The following is a 21,130-nucleotide window of genomic DNA, read 5'->3' as shown; positions in this document are numbered from 1 at the left end:
CCTCACCAATCAGTAAAACGGTGGTCCTTTAGTGTCCCTTGTAAATGGTGGGCTCTGCTGCTTTATGTACAATCAATTAGACTGATGATGATAGCCAAGGACAGCGCTATGCTATCTGTATCAGTCCACACAGGTGCATTGTTGCTCCAATCACAAATAGGCATTTGGGACCACCACTCTCTTAATCGGGGATAGCTGATAATTGCTGTAACTCCTTCAAGTTTTCATAGGCACATGATAGGCCTTTGGGAAGTGTAACATGTGTGGTCAGCCATCTCTGCTGAAAGGGGCACCACAGAAGGCTTGGCAACTGGAGAATATGACCATTATAAGTCTTAACATTTATTGTATATTACTGTTATTAGATTATTAGTATGCATAGAGCTATGGCTTAGTCACTGAATTTTATGTTTTCACTATCTGGTAGTGAAAAAGTGATTGGCAGCATAAATGTCAGCAAGAGACCTTCGGATGTAATTTTTACTGTTTGGACCTCTGCAATCACACTTCAGGGGGTCTGATGAGAGCCTCAAACTCACCAGCACCTACAAATTTAGCTTTTAAATACCATAATAAGAATTGTTCATGGCATTTAAAGAGTTAATGGCAGGCATCAATGTGATTGCTGATGTCCGTCATTAGAAGGGAGTCCCGGCTGCTGACAGCAGCTGGTATTCATCAGTTGTGTGTGGTTAGCTCCTGAGCTTGCTTCACCTTCCTGATGACATCTGCAACTAATTGTGATAAGGGATTTTCTGACCAGGTTTTCCTTGGCGAGAAATTCAAAGAGCTAATTCACATGTTTTTTTGTAAACACTAAATTGGCTGGGTAATGTTAAAAACAGATATTCACGCTGCTTTTTGCCATTTTTAGAGAGATCTGGAGGGTTGGTCAGATTGTATTTTTTTATTGTGGCACACACAACGCATAGTATGGCACTGATAAAAAAAACTGTTGGGTACTCAAGTGAATCAGGTGCAATGTCTATAAAAATGCAGATCCTTCCACTTCCATGATGTTTTTTTTTAACAGAAACTTTTGGAGAAAAACAAGTTGTAGATCCTAGAGCAATATTAAAGAGAACAGGTGTGTGCATTGCATGGAGAACAGTGCTACGATAATACGATGTCATGAGAGTCTTCACACATCTGCTTCTATTCAGCCTACAAAAACATGTTTATATTTCGGAGTTCTTCTTATATTACCATCTATTGAAGGAATTTATAGTGTTCTTCTCAAGTATTTGTTCTCTTGTCACACAATGTTGTGAACGCATCTTATATAGTAACCCTAGAGATCATATACACTCTGTCAGCTAAATAGAGAAACACATTGTGCCCCTGAATATACATAGTATCACCACAAATCAGTGTCCAACTTACTGCACCACAAATTTGTGCCAGATAAAGTGCGGTAAAACAACAGAGTACCACCGATCATGTCCCCCCCATGATGATAGCTGTTACCGGGGCGCTGCAGAGAGAGGAACGCCGCGAGCGCTCCGGGGAGGAGCAGGGACCCGGAGCGCTCGCGGCGTTCCTCTCTCTGCAGCGCCCCGGTCAGACCCGCTGACCGGGATCGCTGCACTGACATTGCCGGCAGGGATGCGATTCGCATAGCGGGACGCGCCCGCTCGCGAATCGCATCCCAAGTCACTCACCTGCCCCGGCCCCCGGCTGTCATGTCCTGGCGCGCGTGGCTCCGCTCCTTAGGGCGCACGCGTGCCAGCTCTCTAAGATTTAAAGGGCCAGTGCACCAATGATTGGTGCCTGGCCCAATTAGCCTAATTAGCTTTCACCTGCTCCCTGGCTATATTACCTCACTTCCCCTGCACTTCCTTGCCGGATCTTGTTGCCTTGTGCCAGTGAAAGCGTTAGTGTTGTCCAAAGCCTGTGTTTCCAGATCTTCTGCTATCCTCATTGACTACGAACCTTGCCGCCTGCCCCGACCTTCTGCTACGTCTGACCTTGCCTCTGCCTAGTCCTTCTGTCCCACGCCTTCTCAGCAGTCAGCGAGGTTGAGCCGTTGCCGGTGGATACGACCTGGTTGCTACCGCCGCAGCAAGACCATCCCGCTTTGCGGCGGGCTCTGGTGAATACCAGTAGCATCTTAGAACCGGTCCACCGACACGGTCCACGCCAATCCCTCGCTGACACAGAGGATCCACATCCAGCTAGCCGAATCGTGACAATAGCGTTACACAGGTGTCCCCTACAAAAATTATCTTGCCACATAAAGTGCTCCCCCAAAACATGATGACACACATGGTGCCCCAAGAGAATAATAGTGCCTCAAAAATACCCCCACAAAAATGCTAGTGCTTTTCAAATGTCCTAAAAAAAACACTCAAAATAATGGGGCAGAAAAAGCCTGGAACTAAAAGGGGTTTAGCATTCATCCACACAACATTGTTTGTTGTATGAAGATTCTTTTTTTCTTTTATAAATTTTTATAAGTAAGTCTGAAGTAATAGAATCAACCAAACTAACTGAGGTATACTTTATAATAGTTGTACAACTAGCGGCAAGTTTACTCGGCACTAAGGAGGTGTCACGGGAGTGATCTGGATACAGCAGAATGAGTCTCTACGGTTAATGTGGCGGTGCTCCCGTAATAAAACCAAAACTGTACATGCAGGTATGTAGAAAAAAACGTAGCATTCACCTGATGACCGATGCAAACATAGAGGCTTTATTTCAAATTGCGGTGTAGGACATCAATGCAACAGGACAGTGAGGACAAAACAATGAGCACTCAAAAAGAGCACAGGCAGCTCCCCATGCTCTTTTTGAGCGCCCATTGTTTTGTCCTCACTGTCCTGTTGCATTGATGTCCTACACCGCAATTTGAAATAAAGCCTCTATGTTTGCACCGGTCATCAGGTGAATGTTACGTTTTTTTCTACATACCTGCGCATACTTTATGATAGGGCTATAAGCTGACATGCATTTGACCCATGCTCAGAAGAAGAAACATAACTTATCATTTATATAAAAAAACAAAACACTAATGGTCAACAGGAAGAACGCTAATACAGTACAGCTGATTTCAATTATAAGTTCAAATGTTATATGCACAGAGCTTGTATGGCAGCTTGAAGAGTCAATATTTTGTATTATTTTTTATATTTATTTTTTATAGCACATTTAGTTCCAGGACCACTGTATGTTGCCTTTATTTCTACAAGAGGATAACTAACAGGGCATTCTTAGAAATATAGCAAGATATGCATCTTTTCTGTCAGATTGTGTAGACTTTGAACTATGACATATTATGGCTCCGTATAAATGAGAGTTTAAACAGAGCCTTAAGGGTGTATTCACACGTACAGTATTCTGCGCAGATTTGATGCACAGGATTTGATGCTGTTTTTAGGCATTGCGTTTACATGGAAATCTGCAGCAAAAAATCCTGCGCATTAAATCTGCACAGAATACTGTACGTGTGTATAGACCCTAAAGGGTTTTTTCGGGGAGGAAAAAAAATGTACTGGGGTTAGAGTGCATTCATAATAATAAAACAAAAAAACAAAAAACAAAAACAAAGCACACACCTTTGCCCAATCTCTCACTGCTGCAGTCCCAACAATGCCTGTGTCCAGCTATTTAACACTTCCTGGTCATGTGTTGACAAACAGGAAATCACTAAACAGTGGGGACCCAAGAACCAATGAAATGAATGTCACGGAGGATGGGTCAGGTAAACATGACTTTGCAAACAGCAATCAGCTAAAAGACAGGTATCATTTGTTTAAAGGAAAACTGTCAGCCTGTTCACCCAAGCTAAACCCAATAATGTGTAATATTGTGGGTAAACAGGAGTCCAACGAGGGGTCACTTACATAAATATGTCCAGTAGGTTCTGAGATCTTCTGCTAAATTTAGTGAATCGCATGCAAGGGTGGAGCTTTACCAGTTCAATTCACATATTCATTGACTGTGACTCCACTTCACTAGGATGTGGAGTCACAGACAATGAATATGTAAATTGAGCAAGCGAAGCCCCGCCCTCTGCACACGATTTACTGAATTTAGCAGATCTTCTGGGGGACATATCTCAGGACCTACTGGACATATTTACGTAAGTGACCCCTCGTTGGACTCCTGCTCATCCACATTATTACCCAGTGTATTGAGTTTAGTGTGGGTGAAAAGGCTGCCAGTTTTCCTTTAAGTTAACAGTTGTGACCACGCATGAGACGCAAGCATTTGTGGCATAATCAGAAGCAAATGAAGGTCATCTGAATGCCAACAACACAAAATAGCATATCACAAAATAAACAGTATGAAAAACCAAATATATGCAACAGGCAGAGCAGGGGTATATAGAAAAAGTAGTTGCACCAAGACTCCAAGAAGGGGTGAGCAAGGAAGACAGAGAAAGCCCAGGAAGTGGACAATAGAGGAGAAGAAAGCAAGTCTCCAGACCAAATTAGGAAGAGCCCACCGAACCGCATAACATGTTTTTTTACTACTTGCCAGTGGGTGTATTTAGATTCATTCATATGGAACTTGCTCATTAGTTTCATTTGCTGTATTTGTGTCTTTTTTTAGCACCTCAACCTCGCACAGTTCAGCAGAAACAATGATGATGTCACCAAGATCTGCATGGAGATGCAAAATAATGTGCTGCTAACTGCAGAATCAACAGCACGAATGCTGAAACGCACCATTAATACCGCAAGGAAATATTTCAATTGCTTACTATGGAAAACTACCATGATGCAGTTACAAACCGCAATACAACACAACCTTTTTTTGTGGATCCACCCTTGAAGATGAAGTATCCAATATTGATTTGAGTAGTATTATCATGCATTTGTGTGCCTAAAGAATTATTCTATTATTCGGGGTGAACTGCTAATACTACCGCTATTACATGTGTTACTGCCGACATTAAAGGGGTACTACAGCGCTAAGACATCTTATCCCCTATCCAAAGGATAGGGGATAAGATGTCTGATCGCGGGGGTCCGGCCGCTGGGGACCCCTGTAATCTTGCCCGGAGCACCCCGTTCGAATCAGTCCCCGGAGCATATTCGCTCCGGGTCTGATTACTTGCGATCACGGGGACGGAGCATTGTGACATCATGGCTCCACCCCCCGGGTGACCTCACTCTCAGCCCCCTCAATGCAAGCCTATGGGAGGGGGCGTGACAGCTGTACCCCTTTAACTTATTGTTAGGTAATAGATGTAAAAAGTTGGTTAATGGGAAACAAGCTAAAGCTCAAAATTCTAAAAAGAAATGTTCACAAGGTTCATTCCTATTCATGAACTCTTGGAATAAGTAGCGTGCACCTGCTAGTATATAATTAGTCATGTAAATTCTTCAACCTCTTTTTTCTATAATACCTTGTTCACTTGTTCACCATTCTTTTCATGATGTAACACTCATGATACTCTGAACCCTTTTGTTAAGAGCTGACGACGACAGATAAGATTGATTGTAGGCGGATTATGTTAAATACTGGGAGTTTGTCTTTTTTTCTTCATCCTTGATGTGGATTTTATCCAAACAGGAAGACAAGTTTCATTAAACCATTTTGATTTAGGGGAAAGAAATGTACGGGTGATGATTAACAGTGATGACAGGAAAATACACTGGATTGACCCAAGCTGAGCCAATAACCTAATACGTGCCATATTTTCCTCAGGGCCTTTATGGGCTTTTAAAACAAATGGGTTAAATGACTTAGCAGTTATGCTCTCCGAATCAGAGCCAAATACCTGGATTGGTCATGCCACAGTAGCAATGGATAAAAACCTTGATGCAAATTTGGCATAGCACACAGTCTGTTTTCACTATAGATTTGTATCAGAGTATCTCTCTACACTTCATTGAGGTATTAGGCAGCTGAATAATACATTGATGCTAAGAGGAACTTGTGGAATGAGCGAGTGTGCACATGTACATACCTGGGATTCTGATGAACACAGTGCGAGTCTATTTAATGGTATGTACCACTGAATGCAAGCAAAGTCTTCAACACAAACATGTTTGTAAAAGAAATATGCTAAGAAGCTATACAAAATACCTTTAGGTATAAAAAATATATTCTCACATACATTCACCTACTGTGTCCTTCCCCCTTGTAGACTGTAAACCCACATAAGCTGAGTCCTCTCTCCAGTACCTCTTTATTTCTCTGCCACTTATTTAGTTAATGTATATTATTCATTTTTTCTTGTCTTATTTACTTAATCTCCTTTTATCGGTATGATGCCCTGAAATGAATGATGTTTAAAAATAAATAAATAATAAATAAAAATGAAATAATAATAACACTGATAATAATACATTCTCCATTGTATATGCACTGATCAGCTGTAACATTAAAACCTAATTGTTATATATGTCTCCCTCATGTTGCCAAAACACTTTTGAACTCTTTGTCATCCTATCCACTGTATTCCAGGAACAATCCACAAGACCTGCTGTTTAGTGGGAGACTCTTATTCTTACACTTGCCCATTTTTCCAGGTTCAAAGATATCAACTAAAAGAACTGACTGTTTTCTTGGTGCCTAGTATCTCTCTGCCCGTGGCAGGTGACATTATCATGATGACATAGTCAATGTTATTCACTTCATCTGTCAGAGATTTTAAAGGAAATATGTTAGCACTACATCATGGTAAAAGCTGCAGACATGGGAAGATAACTGATAGGGGGATAAAACAAATGATACCTGTGTCTTAGCTGATGGCTGTTTGCAAAGTTATAAAATTATGTTTTTGCTGATTCTGGGCTTAGAGTCTGGGTTGAGCTACAGCAAGCCTGCCTCGTTCCTCATCCCCCATTCCAGGCACTAATAACAGTGCTGGACGGAGTGTATCACAACGGACACTGAAGCCATTTTCACATTTCAGAATTTTTGGTGGGATTCCTCTTAGAGTGTGAAATCAACGGGATTCTGCTGCGCTGTGCACACGGCACAATTTCTGTGCCAGATGTTTCCGGCCCAGAAATTCCATTTTCCATGTCCACAGAAAGAATGAACTTGTTAATTTTTTCTGTGGACACCTCCGGAATGCATAGCGGTCTATGAGGTGGCACCTTCCTGTGCAGTCCTAGCGCTGGCATATTGTGCCGGCACCCGCAGTTTGTGGAATTGTGGAAATTTCAACGTGTGTACATAGCCTAACAAATCCTGACAAGATCCAGAGACATTGTATTGGGGTCCATCTAGTTTCTGTTATTTTGCTGGATTTTGGCAGAGAAAAGAACCTGACCTGCAGTATTTTATTCTCTACTAAAATTCTGCAATCATAATGGAATCCACAAACAGAGCTCCCTAATGGATGTGAACACAGCCTTAGTGCTTAAAGCCAACCAGGAATTGGTGGGGAGGAAGAGGCTTGAATGATGCCCAGCATCAAGCCCAGCACTTGACACTTGAGCTTACAAGGAAAACATGATTTTATAACTTTGCAAACAGCAATCAGCTAAGAGACAGGTATCATTTTTTTAAGTCAAGAGATAAGACATGGACAGTGCCCAGACTATCTATCACACATGAGCAGACGTGGTTACATCCCTGGAGCACTGTGACTCCTGTAAGATGCCACATGCCCTGATGACTACTTGCGTCTCATTACTATACGACCCAGGAGACTTTTTAAACTTTTTTCTAACCATGGTGGACTCCCTAAAGGACATCAGGATTTGATAAAAAAAAAGCTTATTTTATCCTATTTAATGTGTTGCCACCGGTTATATAGAATAAAATCTGGTGATATGTTTCCTTTAAAAGAAGTTGGATATGCCATGAATTTCTATCCATGGGGTTTGCTATAAATGCTTTTTGGTTTAGGTCCCTCCTCTCAGACCATCACATATAATGAAAATTGGGGTCCAGTAATCCCTGTTTATTGATTCCTAGCACCACAGTCTTTATACAGATCAATGGAGAGTGGCGATAATTTTTAAATGGACATAATCCTTTAACATTGTTTTATAACAGTGAAGTTTAATCCTCGTACAATTAATTTATGCAAGAAGATTTGTGTAGTGATTTAATATTATTTTCTACTTGATATTAATGAATTGAAACATTCATTGTTTACTTTTAGAGGCTAAAGCCACTTATAATATTGTGCTGCTCACACAACTGCATGGAATACAACACAGAACCCTAGTGCATTGTAAGGATCCTAAGTGGAACATAACCAGGACAGGTTAATAGTGTCTGAATTATACATACAAAAAGTGCCCAAGGTATGGGATCCTACACATTAAGACTAACAATGACAAAGAGAAATAGGCGTATATAGATCAAATAATGTATACATTTTATTGAACATAACTGCATCACAAAAACATACATTTAAAACCAATGAAGAGAACATGATGACAGAGACAAATCTGCAAGAGTGCAGAATAGGAGGTCTGCTTTATGGGTCAAGGTGCATGTAAAAGCTGAACAAGCATGCAACAGTATACATAGTAAGCCTACTAATGCTGCAGTAAAAGGTAGAAAGACTATACATACATACAATGCAGAACTAGGGGGATACAAAATATCACCTACTGGGAGTAAGAAGGACCTCCAACACCACACTGGGTGATATTTTGTATCCCCCTAGTTCTGCATTGTATGTATGTATAGTCTTTCTACCTTTTACTGCAGCATTAGTAGGCTTACTATGTATACTGTTGCATGCTTGTTCAGCTTTTACATGCACCTTGACCCATAAAGCAGACCTCCTATTCTGCACTCTTGCAGATTTGTCTCTGTTATCAAGTCCTCTTAATTGGTTATAAATGCATGTTTTTGTTTTTTAAATGTAAGTTATGTTCAATAAAATGTATACATTAGTTGATCTATATACGCCTATTTCTCTTTGTCATTGTTAGTGTCTGAATTAAACAAGAATAATAAATTCAAGAAACAATCTTCAAAAAGTTGAGCAATGTAAGCGCAAAAACTTCTTATAAAATGATTAATCATTGTTTGTATTATAAAAAAAAAATCACTGCCTGTCTGCAGTGTATGTCGAGAGATTCCCCAATGTATACCTCTATTAGGCTGCATTCACAACACGCTTTTTACATACGGGTGCCGGATCCGGCGGGGGGAGGGGCAAACCGGGCGCTCCCGTACCCCAGCCGGATCAGCCCGTGACTCCATTTACTTTAATGATCCAACCGGAGTCAAACGGTGACTCCGGTCGGCTCAGTTTTGACCTGTATGCGGTTTCCTGACCGCACCTAAAACCGTAGTATACCACGGTTTTAGGTCCGGTCTAAAACTGCATACGGGTCAAAAATTAGCCGACCGGAGTCACCGTTTGACTCCGGTTGGATCATTAAAGTAAATGGAGTCACGGGCTGCGCCCGGTTTGCCCCTCCCCCACGCCGGATCCATGTACAAAGCGTGGTGTGAATGCAGCCTTACATATCACTGACTAGCATCTGTCATACATAGGCACCCGATTAAAAAAAAGTATGTATGTCCCTCTATGGAATAGAATAATAGGCTGTGCTATTCTATACAGCACATTAACCAAAAAGCCTGATGTATACTGTCTACATGGAGGCCAAGGTTACACTCTTTTGGCCTCCATCAGGTAATGGATAGGTTTACAATATACCCTGGGAGCTTACTATACAGTACATTAATGTATGCTAAATATACAACACTGACACAATGTAAAAATAACAGTGAACATAGTTACATGGGGAAACCTGGGTTTATTTACATACACACATTCAGAATGACACAGCCCACATTGGGCCTCCATATTATTGTACATTAATAGCTCAGTAATATGAGCTCTGTTTATAAAAATATTAAGAACGCTTTAAGTTAAATATCATAAAGTCTTTTTTTTAAGTATTGTTTGCAATGGCCCTTAAGCAGGGATTTACTGTCTCCAAAAACATTTGATACAAATGTGTCAATCTAGTCATGTAACAGGAGACACAGAGGGTGAAATGGAAAGCCCAAAACTGGTGTTTTGAGAGTTTGAGAGTAGGATTAGAATAACAATTATTATTAATATTATTTAATTTACACATTACATAATGTTATGAGTAATGCAGTTGTAGAATATCTAGAGAGAAAAACATTTTAATGAAAGCTTTTTGTATGTGCAGTTACATAATATGTTAGACTGGAATACTCAAAGTCCCTCAGGTTTTAACCTTTCCACATAACCTCAAAGGGTCAATTATTTATGGTAAGCCGAAGCACAGCTGAAATGTGGTCTGGGTAACAGGTCATAGACAATGAATGACTTCCTATCCACCAGCATTTAGCATTTATCATTACAACATTTTTATGTGGTTGTAGCTTTCTTAAAATTTATCAAATTTTTACATGGTTAAGGTTTTTTTTTTTATACTACTGTCAGACATTCAGTTTTTGTTACTTGCTTCATAAGTACCAAATCCATTCCAAACCAATGGTGCCCAATGTCTTATAATGGGGTCCATTGGGTGCCTGACATTTTTGATAGGAGGACTAACACTACATGATGTGCTATTGCTTCTATCAAACATGATGGAACTGCACATGAAGGATCCAAATGGAGCCTCTGATAGTTGTTACACAATGCGCTTGCGCTGGCCGTGAGCGCATTGCTCCCCTCTCCCCTGCTGCCGGCAGGGCTGGTTTTTGCATCGCTGGATGTGCCCGCATGCGAATCCCAGCCTGTCACTTACCACGGTCCTCTGACACCTCCTCCACTGTATCCCAGCTTCGGCGCGCATTTCCCCATTTCCTAGGGTGCTTGCCCGGGGCTCTGAAATTTAAAGGGCCAGTATGACCATAATAATGTGTAACACCTTACACTACTCTATAAGTCCCTACACCTCCCTCACTTCCCAGCCGGATCTTCAGTGCCCCTAGCCTGAGATTTAGCGTTCCTGTTGTCTGTTGCCTTGCCCATGTATTTGACCCTTCCGCTACATTATTTGACTATGCACCTTTGCCGCCTGACCTGCTAAGTCTGACTACGCCTGTGCCTCAACCTTCTGTACCTTGTCTTGCCCAGTTACCTGTGTGGTCAAGTCGTATCGGGGGTAGCGAACTGGGTGTCACCTGCCGCAGCAAGCCCATCCTGCCATGTGGCGGGCTCTGGGGAAGGCAAGCGGCACCTTAGACTTCACTCCCTGATACGGCCCGTGTCATCTGCCACACAGGTTGGAGGATCCACATCCAGCAGCGCTACTACCACTACCGTGAGTGTTACAGTAGTAGTGTGAACAGATCCTAAAACTATTTTTATTTGCAACTGAAACAGACAAAATAGCCGTTAAATTGTAAAGGCATTGATTGAAGTGGTTAAAATATATATAAAAAAATATTATAAAGAATAATGGGTATTTGTTTTTGTTTTTCTCTGCAGATGAAGGGTGGAGGGGATCTCATAGAATACTGTTTAGTAATACAGTTGATTTGGTAAAATATCTGTAAGAACATAAATAAATTAAATAAATAAATAAATAAATAGATGAAATAAATAAATAAATAATACTGTTGTCAATAGACAATACTTGTCAATCTGTCTTAAAAAGAAGGTCCAACAGGAGTTGTCCCAATTGTTAAGTCACAAGTCTACCATGGCTTGTCCTTATGTTAATATATGTCATTTAATGACTTCTTTCCAGGATCACATATGTACATTTGCAGGTTTGGGAATTCTTTTATATGCTATAGTTAATTCCACACAACCAGTGTTTGGTCACTCTCTTTTCCCCTTAGAAGTTAGGGATTTTTCATATATCTTGTCAAGAGAAAACCAACTTGTTTTGGATAAAGATAATATGTTTAATGACTAACAGATGCTGGAAGGTGCAAGGTTTCAATATCCCAGAGGTCTTTTACTCAGGAATCTGGAGAAATAAGTGTTCCTGACAGCTTGCATCTAAAAACATAGGTTAGCCAATAAAGTCATTACTTCTCTCCAGTTAAATTCAGGGAAAATAACATTAACATTTATTAAGTAACCGAAATTATGTATAAGAATATGTATAAGAATGATGGATTATTGCAAGTGTCAGACTTCTAGTGCATTCCATCATGTGGAACTTAGCATTATTCCTTATGAGGATCACAAATCCGGAAATGGCAAAGAAAAAAACCGAAAGGTGCCAGAAAGAATTATATCAAAAGTTAAGACCTCTGTGTAATTTTAACATTTTGCACACATCCTACACGGGGAACAAACTAAAAAATACAAGTAAAGGGAACGTTCACATGGACGGGTCACCTGTGAGTTTCCCGTGGCAGGTTTTCTGTGGCGGAATTTCCGCAGCAGAAAATCTGCAGCAGACCCCATTTAGTTCAATATAATCTTTTGTGGATTTTCAGCTGCAGAAATTCCACTGCGGAAAATCTGCAGCCATCAAACTGAAACCTGCAGCGGTTAACCCGACCATATGAATGTACCCTAAAGGAGAAATTATACAGTATTTTACATAATACATTAGAGCAGTGATCTGAGGTCTCATACATATCGGTTTATTGCATCTATGGCTTATACAACATTCATTGAAGTCTAACGGAATATAGTACACACCCGTAGGCTTTCAGTTTAGATGTTTTTTGTTTTGTTTTTTGTCTGATTGATTCTTACAGTATTCAACAGACATCGTTGTGGTAAGTTTCTTGAGTATGATGCTTCTAGGGTAGAGAAACAAAATGTACATGTGGTTCCATAGAAAAGAAGGGAATGTGTGCCTTTAAATAAATAAAGGCACTATGCACACACAGTTTACACCATACAATGATGCACTTGCTACATTCATTTATGGTGTGCAAAAAACTCAACCAGCTTTCTGCAGTAGGGACTATACTTAAAGGGGTAGTCCAGAGTAGAAATAGAGTTGCCATAGAGTTATACAGATATGTTAATGACTATAATTGAAGAATCTTAAGCCTTTTTTGTACTTATGAGCTGCTGTATGCTCCAGAGGAAGTTGTGTAATTCTTTACAGTCTGACCATGGTGCTCTCTGCTGTCACCTCTGTCCCTGTCAAGAACTGTTCAGAGCAGGAACAAATCCTCATGGCAAACCACTCCTGCTCTGGACAGTTACTGACATGGACAGAGGTGGCAGCAGAGAGCACCATGGTCAGACTGGAAAGAACTACAACATTTCCTATGGAGCATACAGCAGCTGATAAGTACTGGAAGGATAAGAATTTTTACATTTTAAATCTGCATAACTTTCTGGCACCAGTTGATTTGAAAAAATGTTTTCCTCCAAAGTACCCCTTTAAGTGTGCACTCTGTTTTTATCATTCAAGTCATGCTGAGCTGCAAAAGGAGTGGATGAATACTCTGAGCGTGTGAACTCTAGCAACAAAAAAGAATCTAGCTTAATTCTATGTGCAAGCTCACAAACAGCCGGGTTGCGACCACGGGGCAGGAGTATCGTGACATCACCCGTGTGACGTCACCCCGCGCCACCACTATGCAAGTCTAAGGGAGGGGGCGTGATGGCCGTCACTCGGGGGGGGGGGCAGAGTCGTGATGTCACAAATCTCTGGCCCCGTGGTTGCAACCTGTCTGTTTTTGAGCTGGCACCGTGGCATGCAGCTCAAACAGGTGGGTGGCAAACACAAGATTGCGGGGGTCCCCAACAGCGAGACCCCGCGGTGAGACATCTTATCCCCTATAAGATGCTTGCTGAATTCTCCCCCATGTGTTTAGCTCATGATAAGCCACCAATCTTCTCCTCTTCTAAAACATTTGCTGTTAGTTGCAGTACTATACCATATGTTTACTAAGGATTTAGCTGGGAGTTACTTTGATCATCAGCCTGATTCATTTACTGTGCTTTTGTAAAGCATATTTTGTCTCCTGGGAACATGGTGCTCCATAAATCCATATTGGGGGCTTGCAAAATTATTGTGGCAGCCATTTTTAAAGTTCTGGCCTTTAGAACAATAAATATCTCAAACTGAACTGGTGCCTGTAATTTCGGCTCTTGAAAAACAAGAATATGAAAAATGGATAAGTTGATCAAAGTATAAATCATACTTTCAATTATATTTTCTCACTTTAGGGAAATTTGCCAAGAATAACCTAACAGCTTCGGCAATGGAGAATAGAATTCTTTAATCTCATTCGTCTATTGGGATAGAAAATGAAAAACTTGTGCCCTAATAATGTCATGTTGCCTGTGAAGTAGAAAAGTCAACCTTACCTCCCTAGCACGAGAAGAATGTACAATGCTATAGAATGATCAAAGGCAACTTGTAAGCAAACAGTTTGACACAATTATTTGCTGGCATAACATGAGTATAAAGCTGATGGCATTTGGCTAAAATACTGTATCCTAAAGAGAAAGCAGATTGTTATGGTCTTTGTAACATTTGCATTTCATTCCTTATGGTATGTTATTATTAGACTTTTACTTTGCAGATGTTCAGTGGCATACATAGAAGAAAAAGGACCACAGAGCAAATATCGTAATGGTCCTCTTATTATGGTGTCTGCCCCCCCCCCCCTAAATATAAAGGTTTGGTGTCTATTTCCCCTTGCTTTTCATGGCCCATTGGTCAATACAATTAATTTGCTGACACTATGGTAAATGCACCCTTGCCAATGGTATATATAGCAGGAGATGCAATCACATTGAATGTTAGTGAACAGCTACTTGGATGATTTTCTTTCATGCTTCAAATGTTTTCCCTTTTACCTTGTATGAAGTCTGTCTTGTATTATTAGCCTATTATTTCAATTAGTATCTATGTTTCATACAGCTTATGAGGCCTTATAAACATAGGAAATAAATCAAATAAAAGTTTGATCACAACCCAATAACATAGATTTAGTAGGATAATAAAGTGCTATAACAAAAAACAACATAGTGAACATTATAGCCTGTATGGCCTGCTAAATATTTTGTAGCTTATTATGCTCATCTCAAATTTCACTGTTGAGGACAGACTCTTATGGCCTCCAGGATGCAGCATTTTGCTCTGTTATCCCAGCAACCCCCCAGGCACAGACCACCCCCCCCCAGACACCCCCTTGATCTTCCAAGGTCCATAACATTTTAAGCATTTCTGACAATGTATTTTAGGGTTTCAGGGTCACCATTTTAAAGGGGTTCTCCAATGGAAAACTTTTTTTTTAACTCAACTGGTGCCAGAAAGTTAAACAGATCTGTAAATTACTTGTATTAAAAAATCTTAATCCTTCTAGTACTTATTAGCTGCTGAATACTACAGAGGAAATTCTTTTCTTTTTGGAGCACAGTGCTCTCTGCTGACATCATGACAACAGTGCTCTCTGCTGACATCTCTGTCCATTTTAGGAACTGTCCAGAGCAGCATATGTTTGCTATGGGGATTTTCTCTTACTCTGGGCAGTTCTTAAAATGGACAGAGAAGTCATCAGAGAGCACTGTGGTCATGATGTCAGCAGAGAGCACTGTGTTAAAAAAAAAAGAATTTCCTCTGTAGTATTCAGTACTGGAAGGATTAAGATTTTTTAATAGAAGCAATTTACAAATCTGTTTAATTTTCTGGCACCAGTTGATTAAATTACCCCTTTAATTTTAATGGGCATTTAAAATGTATTGAAAAGTTTATATATATATTATATATATATATATTAAAAATAGTAATAGTGTTTGCACAATTTTTTGGACTTGTATTTTTAAGGAAATTGCAGTGCAAAACAAATTACATACTAACTTGATTCTGCAAGTCCCTATGATGATGGAATTATTATATTTATTTTGTTTTTTTAAGTTTTACTACTGTTGCACAATAAAAACCCTTTAAATAAAAAGTATTTTGAGAGCCATCATTTTTCTATCATTCCATCAACAGGGCTGTCTGAAGGCTTGATATGTGCTACCACTTTGGCATTCATTCAACTTTTTTTTTTTTATCACAATGGGGGTCATATTCAAAAAATTTTATTTGAAGGTTTACACTAATCACACCAGTTTTGCAAAAGTGGGAGTGGCTATGTACATTTCATGTTTTACATGATATTTTCAAAGGGGTGAGAGCCTTTTTTACATAAAAAATTTCACACCAGCTTTTTGCTAGTGTAGAAATCACAGAAATGGTTGCATTTTTTTTTTCTTTAGTTTTTTTTTTTAAAGGTGTTATTGAAGAATAAATAATTATTATTGCAAAATGTTATAAAAAAAAAAAAAGACATTTTTTCTTTCATGGTCACTGCACTTGAACTCACATTTAAGCCCTAAAAATGTTTTATTTATACAGTTATCGATTGTCTGGGCACTGGTTATTATGGAATATTACATGAGATGCTTCCCCCAGAATTTTGGGGGATTTAAAATTGGGCGCCAAAAGTGCCAATTTGTGGGGCCAAACTCTGCAATTTTGGTGCAAAAAAATCCAATATGGCGGCAAAAAAAAATGTGGCGCAAAATTTGGCACATTTTTGGCCCGAAAAAAACTAAAGTGCCACTGAAATGAACTCTCACATATTTTCATATTTTTAAAACCCTTTGAAAACGTGAAGAGAAAAAAATAGTGTAATTAATATCTCTGGAATAGAAATGACTGTAGTTTTTGAATATCTCCCCCCCCCCCAATGTATTTAATGTTTTGTGAGAGGCAAGAAAACAAAAAAACATCTATTTTTGTCCATAATGGCAAATATTGTGATCATTTTATAGTGTAGGTTGTTATAGATGTTGCCATACCAATTGGATAAACTTTTTTATTTATTAACATAATAATGCATTTTTAAAGGGAAAAAGAGAAGGAGTATGTATTCTTTTTCCTTTACTTTCTCATTTAAAAAAAAAATATATATATATATATATTTAAGCTATTTTTTTGTTTTTTTTTTACTTTTTTTTAAAAAAAACTTTTTTTTACTTTTTTATTTATTCATGCCGTGGTGTAGTAGTATGTAACTGCTTGATTGCTCATATAATCGACTTCAACACAATAGTGTATTATGCCTGCCAAAGAATCCCTAATTCTAAGCCCCTCCCCATAGCAATCCTTTGGCACCTCCTGATTGTGTCATGAGTGGAAAGCATTGAACGCAGCATTTAAAGTGTTAAACAGCTGGAACTGTGTATGGTGATGGCAATATAATTAAGGAGGCACCCTCAAGTGATGGTGCAGGCACAGCTACTGGGTCCCTGCCATCACCATGATGTACTACTATACTACTTTTTAGGAACGACCATAATAGTCCATAACACAGTTAGTGTATGTAAAGTGCCTTGTGTAATTAAAGGGGTACTCTGGTGGAAAATATTTTTTTTTTTAAATGAACTGGTGCCAGAAAGTTTAACAGAATTGTAAATTACTTCTATTAAAAAAAAATATTAATCCTTCCAGTACTTTTCGGCTGCTGTATGCTCCACAGGAAGTTCTTTTCTTTTTACATTTCTTTTCAGTCTAACCACTGTGCTCTCTGCTGACACTTCTGTCTATGTCAAGAACTGTCCAGAGCAGGAGAGGTTTGCTATGGGAATTTGCTCCTACTCTGGACAGTTCCTAAAATGGAGAGAGTTGTCAGCAGAGAGCACTGTGGTCAGACAGAAAAGAAATTCAAAATGAAAAGAACTTCCTCTGGAGCATACAGCAGATGATAAGTACTGGAAGGATTGAGATTTTTAAATGGAAGTAATTTACAAATCTGTTTAACTTTCTGACATGAGTTGATTTAAAAAAAGAAAATTTTTTTCCACCAGAATACCCCTTTAACAGAAGAAATTTGGGGACTTTAATTGCTTATTAGATACAATAGAATAAAGAAGGGACTGTCTTGAGAAGCAGCTGCATTTGTAAAGGTCTTAAATAAGGTCAAATGACACATATTTTACTGTTCAACTTTGTTGTGCAGGATGCTAAAACAAGAACTACTGTATGATGCTTCAATGTAGCATTGATTTTGTAACATTACCATCCTTATTTGGGACTCATAGACAAGTCATTCCAGCCAGGCATAGTACATCAAAAAGTAAAAGATTTCGAGACTGACTTAGCAATAAGCATAGATGACCCTCGTCCCTGTTATGCCACTAAAGTTTATCTTGAAGCACTATTAATGGAGGTTTTTTATTCTACTATTTCATAGTCATACATGTGTTCACCCAAATGTATCTTTAAAGCAGACACATTGGTATAATTTTCTTTGCATAAATCAGAGATACATTTGAATACATTATATTTTTCAGTATATCTCATTAGTAGACTGTGGCATCAACCTCTTCTTCCAGCAGACCTGTCCCCCCCCCCCCCCCCCCCAAATTACTGGGAAGGCTCAGAATCCTTTTCAGTTTCTTAAAATAATATGGTAAATAAAAGAAAGAAAGGAGAAGGATGCAGTCGTGAGACTGGATGCTGTAGAAAGGGAGACAGTCAGAATTTGGTAGACAACTCACTTGCTTTAGGCCCCTATGCACATTAGAGAAAAATCTGAACCTACCAATTTTGATGGGACCAGCCATCTGTGTAATGTGTATGGGGGGGGGGGGGGAGGCGTTCATCTTGACTTTTCCCCTAGAGATAAGCCACTGTTAGTCCGCCAGTGGCTTGCTCTCTTCTTCCTGGCAGACAGTAATGGACATGCTTAGGAAGGATCTGCGCTTGTCTTGGGGCTAAATCGCTATGTTGTGAGATTACCATAATACTGTGGCTAACTTTTGTTGAACTGGTATTTCCTGTTAGAGTTTGCCTCTTTGCCTACAAATCCCATATTTCCATTTCCTCCCTTCCACACATCAGTCACCCACCCGTTGAAACATAAAAGAGCTGCATCCATACAAAAGACCTGTGTTTTTCAATTAGGGTGCCTACAGCTGTTGCAAAAATACAATTAGTTGCAGATTGATCTCTCTCCCTCCAAGCGATCGCTCCACCCATTGAAGCAGACAGGCTCCCTGTCATCAGCTGACTAGTGAGTCAGGTCTCGTCCACATTGCAACCTGGGAAAAATCTGAGACAACAGTCATTTTGTATGCTGTTAAAAATAAATATTGGCGTGAAAATCACATAAGAATTGTGAGAAAACCGTCACACACAGGTACAGACACTATATTATGAACTACACTAACTTTACAGCCCCTTTAGCATAGTCAAATATAAAAAAAATCCTGAAATACCCCTTTAATGTTTTGTAATGGGAGAATTGGTACATTTGGAGAGGTCCTAGAACTGAACACTTGGCTGACAGCTAGTAAAAGTATATGCCCACCTTTAGAGTGCTAAACGCACACTTATTCAAGAGGTATGAAAAGAGGAAATATGTTTTATTCAAATGTTTACTAAGAAGATACTGTGATGTTTCATAGTGTAATACTAGGTAAACTAGTTACAGAGAATGTAAGTTCATCACAAATGGCTTTTCTCTTACTTAAGTCCATGAATTCACATACTTCACTGTAATTCACTCACCTTCTGGCTATTGGAAATAATTAGTATTATTGAATGGCTTTGGTTACTTCATTAAAAGAAATATGTCAAAAGTCAAAAATAAGGTAAGAAAAAAAATAGTTTGCAATAATCTACTTCAAAACTTTTATACAAGACTAAATAACAATGGCATTATTTTTTTTTGGCACAAAGGTTCACAGTAGTATAGACTCTTGTGCCCAGGACCGTACTTCACTACCATGGTATGTGCAATAATTCGAATGAAAACTATTACTGTTTCAGTGAAGTTCTATGTCTTACAGTCAGCGTATGTTGTAAACGTTGTAAGTCAGTAAATTTCACTTGAAACCATTGTCAGAAAATGTTGATTACTCAATATACTGTAGCTGAAGACTAAAGTGTTAAACCTGCTTTAGTATTTACATTAATAATAATAATTGTACTAATTATCATTATTATACACCTAAATTGTCTCTAGACCAACATATTGGATATAGAAGTCCCATACAGAGATCCCCTCTTAGTAGGTCTTCATGTGAATGTAACTTGAGTGCACCTGTATCTTTTACTTATTGGAAAGTCTGATTGCTGAACAATAGGATTTGTGGCTAAAACAACAGTAACAAGAAAAATATGCTGAATACAACTCAAGGACAAGGTTAGTGTAAAGTGCTAGTCATGAGATTAATACAAGCCTCTTAATATTCCTTGGAGTCAAATTATGCAAAGCAGTAAAAATTGAAGGAATATGACACATCTGTAAATCTTCCTAAGGGTATCCTTTTCCCAGTTCTACAGACATTGCAGGTTTAGCAAGGTGAGGAAGACCACCAGCAGACTAGTGATGAAATAGACTATACATACAACATCAGATCACAAGAGGACACCCAAAGTCAGAGTCACACATGAATGACTTTACTCAACATTTGTAAAGCTTCAAAATGGCCAATGTGCTACCCAACCAGTTTGACTTTGTATCAAGCTTGGGAGTGGAGTACCCTTTAGATTTTTACCCTTAATCCCACTCCAGGATGTGGAAGCTGGAGAGCTGCTAGAGGATACCAGGTAGTTACCCCAAGCATACTCGCAATGTGGGTAGCCATTGGCCCAGCAGACCAGAAGACACTGGTGCAAGGCACCTATGGATCATTTAAAGGCAGGTCTTGGTCCAAGTTTTAGTTTTGGGCTAGTGGTGAGTAGTCAAGTACAGACAAGAAGGTTGGGGTAGGTGACAGATGAAGGGTCAGCAGTCCAGGTCATACACAGGAAAATCACATGGTACAGAAGTGTCAGGCAAAGGTGCAGTTTATAGATCAGGTACAGGTCAAACACAGGATATCAGAACAGCTTCAAGAAATACCTTGGCTATGGAAAACCACAATATAGGAACAGGCAGATGTGCCTTATGTAGTCAATACAGGGCCATGATAGGAGGGGAATAGGTTTTGGAAGTAGGCACTTCTTAAGTGGCAGAAAGATAGTGAGTGCACACTCTAAGTACCAGTTCAGGAACAGGCACAGAGGAAGAAGCAGCACAGCTGTAAGCAGAGCGGGACACTTGAAACATGGTAGCAGTGAGTGGCAGTACACCTACATGGACTGACAATCTGTGTTCAAATACCCTACTAGTCCATTCTCTTGAGGCCTCCATTAATGAACCAGAACAGAGAACAGCTACAAAAAATGTCTCTCTCTCTTTGGATGACCCAGCCTGCCCAAGGAATACATGGACAGTCCATTGATCTCAATAAGCAAACGTAATACTTCATATTCTGAGTGGTGGTGCCATAGGGGAA

General features: G+C 39.4%; 1 protein-coding gene and 1 long non-coding RNA gene across 3 annotated transcripts in view; one reads left to right on the top strand and one right to left on the bottom strand.

Moving 5' to 3' along the window:
* Positions 1-6,320, top strand: part of LOC130273270 (uncharacterized) — a 133,239-nt gene extending 126,919 nt beyond the window's left edge. Inside the window, exon 4 of the long non-coding RNA XR_008843941.1 lies at positions 4,555-6,320. This is a non-coding gene — a long non-coding RNA (uncharacterized LOC130273270). The remainder of the gene's footprint in view (positions 1-4,554) is intronic.
* ADAMTSL1 (ADAMTS like 1) overlaps positions 1-21,130 on the bottom strand; it is a 956,942-nt gene that overhangs the window by 476,353 nt on the left and 459,459 nt on the right. The window lies entirely within an intron of this gene.

Source organism: Hyla sarda, chromosome 1, assembly GCF_029499605.1.
Source record: "Hyla sarda isolate aHylSar1 chromosome 1, aHylSar1.hap1, whole genome shotgun sequence".
Classification (NCBI taxonomy): Eukaryota; Metazoa; Chordata; class Amphibia; order Anura; family Hylidae; genus Hyla; species Hyla sarda.
The sequence above is the reverse complement of the archived record's forward strand: the minus strand, read 5'-3'. Positions and strand labels throughout refer to the sequence as shown.